This window comes from Theropithecus gelada, chromosome 6, assembly GCF_003255815.1.
Source record: "Theropithecus gelada isolate Dixy chromosome 6, Tgel_1.0, whole genome shotgun sequence".
In the NCBI taxonomy this organism is placed as follows: domain Eukaryota; kingdom Metazoa; phylum Chordata; class Mammalia; order Primates; family Cercopithecidae; genus Theropithecus; species Theropithecus gelada.
The window spans coordinates 152,227,675-152,241,311 of NC_037673.1; the positions used below are offsets into that span (position 1 = coordinate 152,227,675).

Here is a 13,637-nt window from a genome sequence, read left to right on the forward strand (position 1 = left end):
GGAGGGGAGGGATGTAAGGGTGAGGAGGCAGGAAGGATAGATTATAAAAGGGCACATTTAGGGGCACAAAATAAATTATAAAGGGACTCCTTAAAGTCTAATTTACCTTTCTCTTTTTTTTTTTTGGTTGTCCTTTTGGTATCTATATATTTAAAGTAGTTTTAAATCAGCAGCATGTACTTACATATTACTTTTAATAATCCAAATGGACAGTCTATGTCTTTAGAGTTTTTAGACAGCTTACATTTAATGTGATTACTATCATGATTGAGTTTAAATCTCCCATCTTACTATTTGTTTGCCATTTGTCTGTTCTTTGTTATTCTTTTTCTCTTTTTCTGCATTTTTTGGGTTGAATGCTTTTGATTCTATTTTGTCTCTTGTGTTGGCTTATTAACTATAACTTGTGGTAGTGATATTTTAGTGGTTGCTTTAGAATGTATAGCATGTGTATATACAGTGTAAGTATATATATGTATGTGTATGTATGTTATTTCAATTCCTTCAGTCTATTGCCGGTGTTTCATTTTGAATAGTTTGTATTGCTACCTTTTCAAGTTTATTAATAGTTTCCTCTGTAACATTTAATCTTACACTAATTTCATGCATTATATTTTTTATTTTCAACTTTTTGATATCCATCTCTACAAGCTTGTTTGTGTATGGTGGATAGATTCATGATGTTAGTGGTGGTGATGGTTTCATGTATACACACATGTGTCAAGACTTATAAAATTGTACTGATTAAACATCTGAAGTTTATGTCAATTATCACTCAGAAAACTTGTTTAAAAAAAACATAATTTTGAAGGAATCTGTGCAGAAGCCCTCTAAATTTATACCATCTTTTGTAGTTGTCATGTTCACATCAAATTCAAGGGTATTGGTTTTATAAACTCATCTTTATTGAGTCTTTACAAAATATTCAAATAGTTTTCAGCAAATCAACTTTTTTTCACACTCAAAATACATTGTTTAATGTGATATAGTTAAGTTATCTAATTAAGAAAGCAAATGAAAGTGGCGTATGCTGTGTTTGGAACAAACACCATCAATGTGTGATAAAAATCCCAGCTTCTCATTGGAGGAAAAGTTCTGGGTCGATTAGAACCTGACTTAAGGTGTCATCTGCAGGCCAGCAGCATCAGTATCTCCTGGGAGCTTCTTAGAATTTCTGACACTGCCATGGATTAACTGAATCAGGTTCGCTAGGTGATTCATATGCACATTAAAGTTTGAGAAATGTTTTCTTTGGGAATAGCCTAGTAGTTTTGAGAATTGAATGTGTTATGGTGCTTAGGCAATACATTTTTTTTTCCTCATGGAAATAGAGTGCTTCATTTTCAAGCATCAGCCAAATAAGGCATTGTTTACATATTTTTTACTGTTATACTTTTTATTTTTTCATATCAGGTTTTCTTTTCTTTTCCTGTTTGAAACTGGGTCTTGTTTTGCTGCCAAGGCTGGAGTGCAGTGGCATGATCATGGCTCACTGCAGCTGTAACCGCCCAGATTCAGGCAATCCTTCTACCTTAGCCTCCTGAGGACTACAGGCACGTGCCACTATGCCTGGTTAATTATTATTATTATTATTATTGTTGTTGTTGTTATTTGTAGAGGTGAGGTCTCACTATGGTGTCTAGGCTGTTCTCAAACTCCTGGGCTCAAGTGATTCTCCCACCTTGGCCTCCCAAAATGCTGGGATTACAGGCATGAGCCACTGTGCTTGACTCATATCAGGCTTTCTTGAGGTATGATTGGCACACATTAAAATTGATCAATTTTATGTGTATAAGACAATGAGTTTTGATAAATGTATAGAATCCTGTAACTATGACTTTTACAGCCAAGATACAAAATATTTCTGCTTCTTCAAAATATTCCCTTTTGCCCCTTCGCAGTCAATATTTCCTCTAATCCTTGGCCCTTGCTAGAATTTCATATAAATGGAATTACCTCATATTTCATCACTTTTTTGTTGTTGTTTGGTTTTGTTTTTCACTTAGCACTTGCTTTTGAGATTCATCCATGTTGTCATATCAACAGTTCATGCCCTTTTTGGATGCATAGTATTCCATTGTATAGATGTACCTTATAGTTGGTGGTGGAAGGCAGGCCTGAGACTGGTGTTCAGGGAGCCTAGAAAAACTCATATGACCTTATGTGGTACAGAGGCTGCCATGACTGTGACCTTAAAAACTGGCAAAAACGTTGGAAACATGGATTCTAGTGGTTGAATCCTTACCCTCCAAATCCAGGTGATAGTCACACTTCAGAAAATGATGCTGACCAGCCCATCCACTCTATCACAGAGCCCTGACAATCCAGACATTTCCCTGAAAATTTGCGAATCTTCTTGTCCCTTTCCATCAGGACATCTCTAGAGGCACAGCCCTTCCCCTGCTGTAAATACAGTGCCGTTTGGAGAGGAAAGTGTGGAGGGAGAGAGAGAACAATTTACCTTAATTGCTGAATATTTGCCTAATGGTCTTCAAATGTTATTGCCTATGGGCAAAGCCAGTTGTTTTTCTTCTCCCTTCTACCTGTGTGTAGAGAGACCTGAGGAAATCAGGCCAATAACTCAGAACATCACACGATATAAATTTTGGAACAATTTGTTTCTAATAGAATTTATTTTGGAAGGTTACCTGAAAACCTCAAATGGTTATTTCCTGCTTTTAACTGACAATCCTGATAATTAAACGTTTTAAACCTATTGGTATATTTTATCATTTTAGAAAGGTTGCATCTTGTTTTTATTATTAATTTTAGTTGGGAAACTGAGTCAAACCTCAAGTCAGGTTTGACTAAAGTTTTATTTATAGTTAATTTTCCTAAATATCCTCCAGTAGTGATTAGAATTAGCCACCGGACAACCATATCAGAACTAGGAGCTCGATACTAAAACAAGAAGGATGGAAATAATCAAAGAGGATTTGCAAATGATTAAGGTACTGAATTTCAGGTGTGCCTTCGAAAAATTAATTCCCTCTTTTTGCAAGCCGTTGCATCTCATTTCACCAGGTACCTTGCAAAGTTCTTGATGAGATGCATGCTTCGTGGGAATCACTCTTTCCCCTGTATTTGGGTATGCTTACTTGCAGGCTCTCAAGAGATTTACTTAAGATTTTCAACATTTCTGCATTAGATATTTTTAAAGAGAAAAATAAAATCCAGGGAATATAGCTTCTGAAGTGGAAAGTCTGAAACAAAAACAATATGATGACTGTCACAGACAAAGCTGCTAGAGCTCTAAAGTATAATGCAAGGTTTTTATAAACTCCAAGTTGTAGGTTACTCTTTGGCATATAATAAATTAGTTCTGAGCCTAGAAGTGCTTTAATCTGAAAACTTCATTTGAGGAAAAAGCAGAGAATTTGAAGGTATTGAATAGGATACACACACACGTATTTTTCAGTGTATATCCGTACATGCATACATAGCTCATTTATCACTTGTTCAACAAATATTCACCAAATTCCTACAATGTGCCAAGCCTAGTCTCTGCCCTTTATTGCCTGCCCCATGGTTTAGTGGGGGAAAACTTAAGTAATTAAAACAAGTATTATGATTACGGTAGTGCCTGGTAGCACAGAAGCATATATCAGGAGGAAATAGTTTCATTTCGGGGCCAAAGACTCGGTTGAAGAAATGATGTTTCACTATATTATTGTACAATGTCTTCATCTTATTTAACTTCCAACACCTTGCAGAGCTATGCGGAGAGCAGTTCAGGGCTCTGTTTTTTGTTATTGTGGCATAGAAGTTGCCCATTCTGGCCGGGCACGGTGGCTCACACCTGTAATCCCAGTACTTTGGGAGACCGAGGCGGGAGGATCACGAGATCAGGAGATCGAGACCATCCTGGTTAACATAGTGAAACCCCGTCTCAACTAAAAATACAAAAATTAGCTGGGTGTGGTGGCGGGTGCCTGTAGTCCCAGCTACTCAGGAGGCTGAGGCAGGAGAATCCCTTGAACCCAGAAGGCAGAGGTTGCAGTGAGTGGAGATTGTGCCACTGCACTCCAGCCTGGGCAACAGAGCAAAACTCCATCTCAAAAAAAAAAAAAAAAAGAAGTTGCCCATCCTTCTATCTGTGTCTGATTTGAAATTCCATGGGAAAAACATCTGAGAACTAGAAGATTTTACCAGGGGTGAGGAAGGATCATAATATTGAAGCCATGTACGGAACATTCACTTTCAACCAGCCATCTTGTTCTGTGCTTTACAGAAGAGTCCCATCCTATATGCACTTTATGTACTAGCTGCTGTCCCCCATCCCCTCTTGAGAGAAGGAGATAGAGAGAAAGAAGGATATAAGCAGCATAGGTGATGCTGCTAGCTGTTCTTCTCAGTGAACCTTGGTCCCAGAGAGATATGTCTTAGGAGACTTGACACATTTCTCGTGGCACTTTCACAGTTTGAGCATCTGGCTGAGAACAACTGTGTATGATTTCTAGGATGCAAATGGTGTTTTCACCCTATGCAAGCCTTCACTTTATTTTTTGTTTTAGAGACTCAATATTTACAGTTACTTTTTCTAAATATTTTCCTAAATATTTAGTATTTATAGTTACTTTTCCTAAATATTCTCCTGTAGTGATTATAATTAGCCACTGGATAGCCATACCAGAATTAGGATTTCAGTACTATAAAAAAGAAAGATGAAAACAATCAAAGGGTCACCTAGACTAGAGTGCAGTGGCACGATCATAGCTAACTGCAACCTTGAACTAAAGCTCAAGCAATCCTCCTGCCTCAGCCTCCTGAGTAGCTCAGACTACAGACATGTGCCACGATACTCGGCTAGTTTTTTATTTTATTTTATTTTTGGTAGAGACAGAATCTCACTATGTTGTCCAGGCAGCTCTTGAACTGTTGGCCTCAAGTGATCCTCCCACCTCAGCTCCCCAGTTGCTGGGTGAGGTGAGCCACTGTGTCCAGCCAGCTTTCACTTTATTAACTAACTTTTGAATGCAGCCTTGCTGTTCATACTTCATGTACTTGCCTTATCTCAGTTAACTTCCAGCCATTCTATGAGAGTAAGACATGTGTGATTTCCATCTTAAGGGACAGTGGAAATGAAACAGAAGTTGAATAACTTGTCCGCATACCTTTAAATGACATAGTGAAGATTTACGTGCCATGAAGATTTACGTGCCATGTGCTCTATATGACACTATCTTTCTGGTCGTCAGCAATTTATTAAGGAGCCCTGAAGGTTTTGTTTGGAAGCCTGACAAAGACTGCTTTAAACACTGTTGGAGAGAGAAAATCCAGAGGGAAGGTGTCCATTGATACCATTTTAGGAAATGTTATCAGAGAAGCAATGCATTCTATCTCTGTTTTGAGAGAAACTTAGAAAGAAACAGAGAGATCTCCCTGTATCTTGGAATGGATGCTTGGGATACTGTGGCTTGACTGAAGGCAGGGCAGCTGAAGCCAGAAGCCAGATAAATTATAACAATTCTGAGCCTGAGTCACTCTTTCAGGCCATGGGCGCTCCATCCAGATGCAGAGCTGTTGAATGATGGTTGCCCCTGCAGCCTGGCTTCCCACCTAGCTGCAGTTTGAGGCAGCAGGTTCTCATTATGCTTTATTCTTTTTTTGAGAATGTGTTCTTGAAATTGAATTAGATTTGCTTCCTTCATAGCATGTGTTGATTTTTAAATGACTTCCTGGTGGGTTTTCCTCAAGATATTCAGCCATGATGCAAAGGTTCTCAGGGTAAAATCAAGTATCCAACCCAATGAGAAAAAAATGTATTATTTCCTTACCTTCAGGTTTAACTGGAAGATGCTGCATTTTGAGCAGTCATGATCTTTCTTTCCCCAAATGCTTTTGCTTTCCCTGCTGGGATGGCCTAAGTCAATTACTGTCCTCTGCCTGAGGTATTATTAGTCTTCATTCCCAGAACAAAGAAAATTCATACCATCATCCAGGAAAATTGCCAATCTTCTTGAAACTGTTGCATTTTCCATGGGTACTGAAATGTACTCTCCATGGGAGATTTGGAGATGAAGGTCAGGATTCCCTATAAATGTATCCCAGGGATGTTGCTCAGAAAGTTATCTCTTTCCTTTAAGTTCTTGAGAAGGAATCTGAATTGGTAATGTTTCTATTGTTGTTCATTCATTTATTCATTCATTAATCCATTCAACAGATACATATTGACTGTCTGCTGTGTGCCAGGCACATAATAGAAAAAACAGACAAGGACCCTACTGTCATGGAAACTGCATTTCAGTAGTGGGGACAGACAAATAAACAATCAAATAGGAAGTATATTAGATAGTGGTAACTGCTAAGGAGAGGAGGAATGGGAGTGGGAGGCTCATTGTTTGTGTGTGTAGGGCCATGTGGGCTGCCCAAGGGATAATGGCAATTTAGAGGGTTTCCAGGGAAAGATTTTCTCCTAATAGTTAAAAGAACTGAGGGATTTCTGGGGGAAGGTTTTCCAGCAATGAAAATAAGTGCAAAAGGTCTGGTGTGTCAGGAGAATAGCATGGAAAATCAGGTGGCCAAAGCAGAGTGACCAGACCAGGAGGGAGCGCAGTAGGAGGTTAGTTCAGAGAGGTGATGGAGTGAGGTATGCCGGTTAAGTAAGGATTTTGGCGGTACTCAGAGCTAGACACAAAGATAGGGGAGTTTTGAGCAGGGAAGAGACATAATCTCATTGTGTTTATCAGGAAGGCTGTGGCTACTGAACTGAAAATGAGCCAAAGGGTGACATCAGTGGAGGCAGGGAGGTTGTTTACGAAATAGGTGAAAAAATTCAGGCAAGAGATGGTATTGGCCTGGATTCATTAAATTTAAAAAAAAAAAAAACAAACAAAAAAAACCAGGAGGGCTAGGTTATTGAAATGATTTAAAGTATTATTTTTAATGTTAAAATGATTCTATATTTCAGATTTACTGTTGCAATCTTGACAGCTAAAGTTTTCAAAAATAGAATTTGTATACAGATTTTACTATATGAACTATTAATTAAGCACCTACTAAATACCCAGCTAAATGGTGGTATTCTGGAAAGACTTTCGAACAAGTCACTGTAATCTCATTAGATAAACTACAAAAACAACATTTGCATGTGTGTGTACACATTCTAGTTTAGAAAATATATGAGCTGATCAGATATTTTCGGTACAGATTATGCTTAAATGCTTATCTTAGAAAATATATGAACCCATCTTTTAGTACAGATTATGCTTAACTGCTTGTAAGAAACTAATATTTATTGAACACCCACTAGCTACCAGGATCTATGCTGGACATTTTACATAAGGAAACACATTTAACCTTCAAAACCACTCTATAACAGCAATTATCAAAATTCTTGGTTTCAGGAACTCTTTAGACTTTTAAAACTTATTGAGGACCCCAAAGAGCTTTTGTTTATGTGGGTTATATATAACCATAGATGATAGATAGATAGATAGATAGATAGATAGATAGATAGATATTTACTATTTTAAGAATTAAAACTAAAACATTTAAAAATTGATTGATTCATTTAAAATAACAATAATTAACCCATAACCCATAACATAAAATATATGTTAACAAATAAACTATATTTTATAAAAATGCTGTAATTTATACATTTTTTAAATGTGGCAAGAGCAGCATTATTTTAATATTTTTCACAAATCTCTTTAGCATCTGACTTCCAAAATAGCTAGATTCTTGTATCTACTTCAACGTTCAATCTATTGTGATATGTTGTTTTGGTTGAAGTATATGAAGAAAATCTGGCCCCATGTAGATATGTAGTGGAAAAGGAAGGAGCATTTTAATATCCTTTTCAGATAATTGTGAATGTTGTCTTTTGATATTAAGTTAAAACCCAAAATGTAGAAGTTTCTGGAAAGTTAGTTGCATTGTGGAATCAGAGATATATTCATTTTTTACTCTATTAACTTGAAATCTACTGATTATCTTGCACATTGCCTATGCTTAAGGTAGTAACATTACACATTGGTCATTTGGAAAATGCTGGCTCACTGAATTATGCAGATCTCCAAATGCTGACACATTTCATTATATAATATATGTTTTAAAAGTCACGTGTGTTTCTGTCAACACCAATCTCATCAGAAAAGCCTTTACATATTAGGAAACTGTCAAGCTGCTCACATTGGCGGCTATAAGTCTTCCAAAATTCCAATTTTCACTTAATAGACCAAATTTTATCCTTGGCAACAAATGCTGTCAGTTGCTATCATTGAAGTGACAGGGTCTCTTCTTTCATTTTCAAGAAAATGTTTACCAAATACCCAAGTCCCAATAATCATAGTTTATCTCTGTCATTATTTCAGGTAAAATTGGTGCCCTTTGATAAAGGCCAATAGTTCAGCTCACAACTCAAACAATTGCCCAAATACTTTCTCTTGAAGCAGTCGTTATACTTCAGTGAATGGCAGAAGTGCTTTATGTATACCACCCAGTTTATCACAGAGAATATTAAAAAGATTAGCACTGAAGGGACAGGATTTAATATGATTAATCATTTTTACTCCTTCATTCAGCACAAATGAACTGTCCCCCTCCCTCCATCTCTTTTCTCTACCTCTCTCTTTCTGTTTCTTCCTCACTATAAGCATTAAGTGGGGAAGAGTACAATGATCCCTAGTGTAGTTGGGTGCCACCGCCTGGATTCCAGCTGAGGCTGAGGTGTCAGCAGTTTTATCCGTCATTGTTTTTGCACCATCAATGCAAATGCCAAGACAGTGACAAGGGCCAAACAATACTTTAGTGTTATTGTAAAAACGGTTTTGTTGTTCCAGACTCCCTGATAAGATCTGAGGATATTCCTCCCCCTTCCTGCTCCATAGACCTGTAGACCACACTTTGCGAACTGCTGCTGTATGTAATATGTGTTTTACAAATGAAGAAACTGAATCTTAGGCTAAGCAACTTGTGTAAGGTCACATGGTTTGTCAGGAAAAAAGACAGGACTCTAACCCAGGCCTGTCTGACCCAAAGTTTGTCTGGAAACTTGGTCTCCCCTCCTCCTCTCCCCTTCCTTACACACACACATGCACACACAATGGTAGACTTCATGGAGAACTTTGGAGAAAGTGTAAACTTGATTATTCAAAAGGACAGAAGGATCTGGGTGAGAAGAATAAAATAAGCTCAACCGTGAGGACTGAAATGACCATGATTTATGGGGCAAATAAATAAAGACTCAGACTGGAGTCTCCATTTGGCCATTTCTAGAGAAAATGATGGAGAGGAAAGGTGGGTGAGTTGATGTCAAAGTGACGAGTCTGGCCTTGATTCAAAAGCAAATAGTTTTAGATTTTTAAACAGATCACAAAATGATAAAAGTTACATTAAACTGACATTGGTAGTGAATGTATCACCAAAAGAAAGAGAACACGGCCCAAGAAAATCTTGATCATTCAGCAAGCAGTAATGGCTTAAGCCAGAGTGAAAGGAGAGAGGAATCAGAAAAATACGGCAAAGATAAAGCACCAAAAGTGTGGTAATTGGTGATGGGGAAATGCAAAAGAAAATGATCCTGAAGGACTCCCAGCTTTCATGTGTGAGGCTCCAAGGGAGATATGGTATGTTGCAGAGACTGATGATGTCTGGAGGAGACTATGCTGTTGACATTGGTGAACTGGTGGTGATGTCAACCTAGCCAACTGAAGTGAAGGTGTTCTAAAAGCAATTCACATGTGGCACTGAATGAAGTTTATAGTAGATGCAAAGATGTATTCCCTGAGAGTGGGTGACTGAGGGCTTATCATGGAGGATCCCTGCTGTTAGGATGGAATGAACCAGTGTAGGAGAACCAGTGTAGAAGAACCAGTGTAGGAGAAAGGGGAATGATTTAAGAGGCAGAAGATGCCCCTTTGTAGTACTAGCAGCAGCAGCAGTTGTAGCTGTAGTCATTACAGAGCCATAGTAATAGGAATAATGATAATGGGTAACGCTTAGTGAGATCTTATTCTCCAGGCTTGACATACAATAGATTTTGAATTCTCAGAACAATTTTATGAGTGAGAACAGGTTTCTGTTTTTCAGATGAAGAAAACATGACTTAGAAACATTAAGTAATTGATATAAGGTCATACAGTTAGGAAGTGGCTGAGTCAGTCCTGGATCCCCAATCTCTCTGACTCCAGCACTTCTCCATCTTAATGCAGCCTTAGGGAAACGAAGGAGTGGAAATGTTCACAAAGGGCTGTGTAAAATTCACAAGTTAAGTTGCAGAGTATGAGAACTGAGGAAGATCTTTTTTTTGTTTGTCTTTTTTTTTTTTTTTTTTTTTTTGAGATGGAGTCTTGCTCTGTCGTCCAGGCTGGAATGCAGTGGTGCGATCTTGACTCACTGCAAACTGCTGCTTCCCACGCTCAAGCAATTCTTACGCCTTGGCTTCCCAAGTAGCTGGGATTACAGGCGTGTGCCATTATGCTTGGCTAATTTTTGTATTGTTACTGGAGACAGGGTTTTGCCATGTTGGCCAAGCTGGTCTCAAGCTCCTGGCCTCAAGTGATTCACCCACTTCAGCCTCCCAAAAATGCTGGGATTACAGGCATGAGATACTGCATCCAGACTTTTTTTTTTTTTTTAAGATAAAATCTCACTATGTTGACCAGGGTGCCAGACTGGTCTAGAACTTCTGGCTTCAAGCAGTCCTCTTGCCTCAGACTCTGAAAGTGTTAGGGTTATAGGTATGAACCACTGCGCCTGGCTAGGAAGACCATTTTAGTAGGACCAAATAAACTGGTAGCCTCATGTGAGGTCTCAGGAAATTGATGATAGAAGCAGTTGGCAAGAAATGATGACTGTGCCTAAGGAAATGAAGGGATCTAGCAAAACCAGTCTGTATATGGGAGAGATTTGTGAGTAAAAGGAAAAAACTAAAATGGCTTAAAGTAGATATGGGTTAATAACTGAAGTGATTTAAATTTTAGTTGAAAAGAGGCTTAAGTTAGTCGAAATGGATAGGAATGATGTCAGGTGACAAAAAAGAAATGAATTTTCATGTTGGTTTGATGAGCGGTGAATATGGGAGAAGCAGGTCAGGGAAAATAGGATTCAGAGTGCAGACAGAGGAAGCAATTTCAGCTTTAAGTAGTGGCCCTTCCGTGAAATAGCAAGAAATGTGAAGAGTAATCATTATAGAGACCATTATTTAGAATTTGCTAAAATCAGTAGAAAAGTGGCTGGGAATTCTAGGCTAGCGGTCTCAGTGAATTAAATAAAGATTAGCATTATCTCTTGTCATGAGGCTAAAAACTAAGCTTGAAAATCTCAGGGTTGGAGGAGGCTTCAGATGTCAATAATTAGGTTATGTGACTATATTACGATGAATTATTCCATCACATACTTTTAAGGGATTAGCCATTTAATAGACATGAATTTCATCTCTCTTTCTTGTCTTTTCTTTATATACTAGAAGGAACCCTACTTGAAACAGCAGGAGCCCTGCTGGTTGTTTCCGGGCACTATTGGGTGCCGAGAACCTAGCCAATTGCCTGATATATAGCAAGGGTTCAAAAATATTTGTTGTATGAATTAATGAATATACTTCAACTCAGCCATTTGATGCTAACTTACTCTTTATGCTAACTGTACTTTCTCCTCAGAATTGTATAAATGATTTTTTTCTTTGCAACCTGTAAAATGATTTTCATCTTTTTCTGTCATTATAGTGGCCCTGTGAGTTAGGAACATTGTCATTATACCTATTTTATAGATGTGGATACTGACTCCCTCACTCAAGGTTATAGCACAGTGTAGTTGTTTAGAGTCTGGGCGTTGTGGTCAGATAAACCATTCTGAGCACCAGGTCTGTCATGTACACGACACATTATTAAGCTGTCTTCCTTTGGCAGATTTTTTGTTTGTTTGTTTGTTTTTTACTTTACCTAGCCTCAGTATTCTCATCTGTACAAAAGAGATATGAAACTGTCCTGCGGGCCAGGCCCAGTGGCTCATGCCTATAATCCCAGCACTTTGGGAGGCCAAGGTGGGCGGATCACTAGGTAAAGAGATTGAGACCAGCCTGGCCAACATGGTGAAACCCCATGTCTACTAAAAATACAAAAATTAGCTGGGCATAGTGGTGCACGCCTGTAGTCCCAGCCACTTGGGAGGCTGAGGCAGGAGAATCGCTTGAACCTGGGAGGTGGAGGTTCAAGCCGAGATCAAGGTTGCACCACTGCACTCCTGGGCGAGGCAGAGCGAGACTCCATCTCAAAACAAACAAACAAACAAATAGACAAACAAAAATGTCTTGCACGATGAGTGAAAAGATTAAGTACCATAGTGGCTATAAACTACATAACACAAAGCTGAGCACAAAATATGAACTCAGGCAGTGTGATATATTGGTGAGAGCACAGATTCTGGAGCCAGAGAGCCTGGATTTGAACCCCTAATTGCTGCTGTGTGATCTTGGACAAGTCACTAATTTTTCTGTGTCTCAATTTCCTCATCTGTAAAATATGAGTAATAATGAAGATTAAGCGAGTTAATACATGTAAAATGCTTAGAACAGTGCCTGGTACATATTAAGTACTATGTGAGTTTGTTCATAGGTGATATCTATTGAAGTTGGGAGGGTCACAGTATCAGTGGGTGGTCCCCCAATTTCTTCTTGAGCATTGATGAATTAGCGGGTAACTCTCCAAATCTTACTTACATTATTTACTTTTGCCTCACTTTTATCATATACTTTTAAGGGATCTGCTAGTTAATAAACAGGGCTTACATTTTCTTTTATTTCTTGTTTTTTTCTTTGTTTACCAGAAGGAGCCTCAAAGTGTCTAGTGATCGGCAGAAAAATAGAAGAATCAAATATTTTCATATTCTGATGATTACATTCTCTGCCCCATTCCTAAAATGAATTATTTTTCCTGAATACCAACTTTTTAGACTCCTCTCCCATCTGCCCCCGCCCCCCATTCTCAAAACTAAGAAACCTGCTCCCATGTCAAAAACCAAAACCAAAAGTGATTTCTGTGTAGACATGTGAAAACATCCTATTGAAATGCTCTCAGGTTAACGTCTTTTTGCAGGTGACCTTTGTTCCATCTCTGTGGGTTTGACTCATGGGTCACAACATGTGATCGTTATTTCAGCTTATCACTATCAACGGAATGAATAGAGTCCATGTTCACAATTGCTACTTTCAAAGCAAATTACTCAGGATGAAAATCTTTGCAGGGTTGAAAAATAGATAAATATTCTCAGCAGGGAATAAAGGTGGGGGTGATTAGTGTGTCATATGGTTGATTTAGTTTTGTTTGCAACTTTTCTGTAGAGAGACTTGGAATGGAAGGGGAAGGTTTAGAGTCAGAGGACCCAACAGAGGCATTTGTTGTGAAAATCTCACTATATAGTATTAGAGGCTGTTCATGCTAATCGAGGTGATATAACTCCCTTGATATTTGGGGCCCCAGTTTACAGAATAATAACATTTTTGGAACAAAAGGATTTTAATGTAATGGGTCGTCCTGTGTTGAAGAGATGATACATTGTTAAAGACCACTACCAAAACTGCAGTTTTCCACAAGTACTACCAGAATGTGACCCAATAAATTCAAGGTCTGAAAATCTTCAAGATTTGCAACCTCTCTGCCGAAGTCCTTATTTAATTCAGAAACTTTATTAGAGAT

General features: G+C 38.3%; 1 protein-coding gene across 1 annotated transcript in view; it reads left to right on the forward strand.

The window, feature by feature from the left end:
• The window catches only part of SGCD (sarcoglycan delta), a 1,194,387-nt gene that overhangs the window by 104,435 nt on the left and 1,076,315 nt on the right, over positions 1-13,637 (forward strand). The window contains exon 2 of the mRNA XM_025388744.1: positions 12,558-12,638. The gene's annotated coding sequence lies outside the window, so the exon portion shown is untranslated. The remainder of the gene's footprint in view (positions 1-12,557; positions 12,639-13,637) is intronic.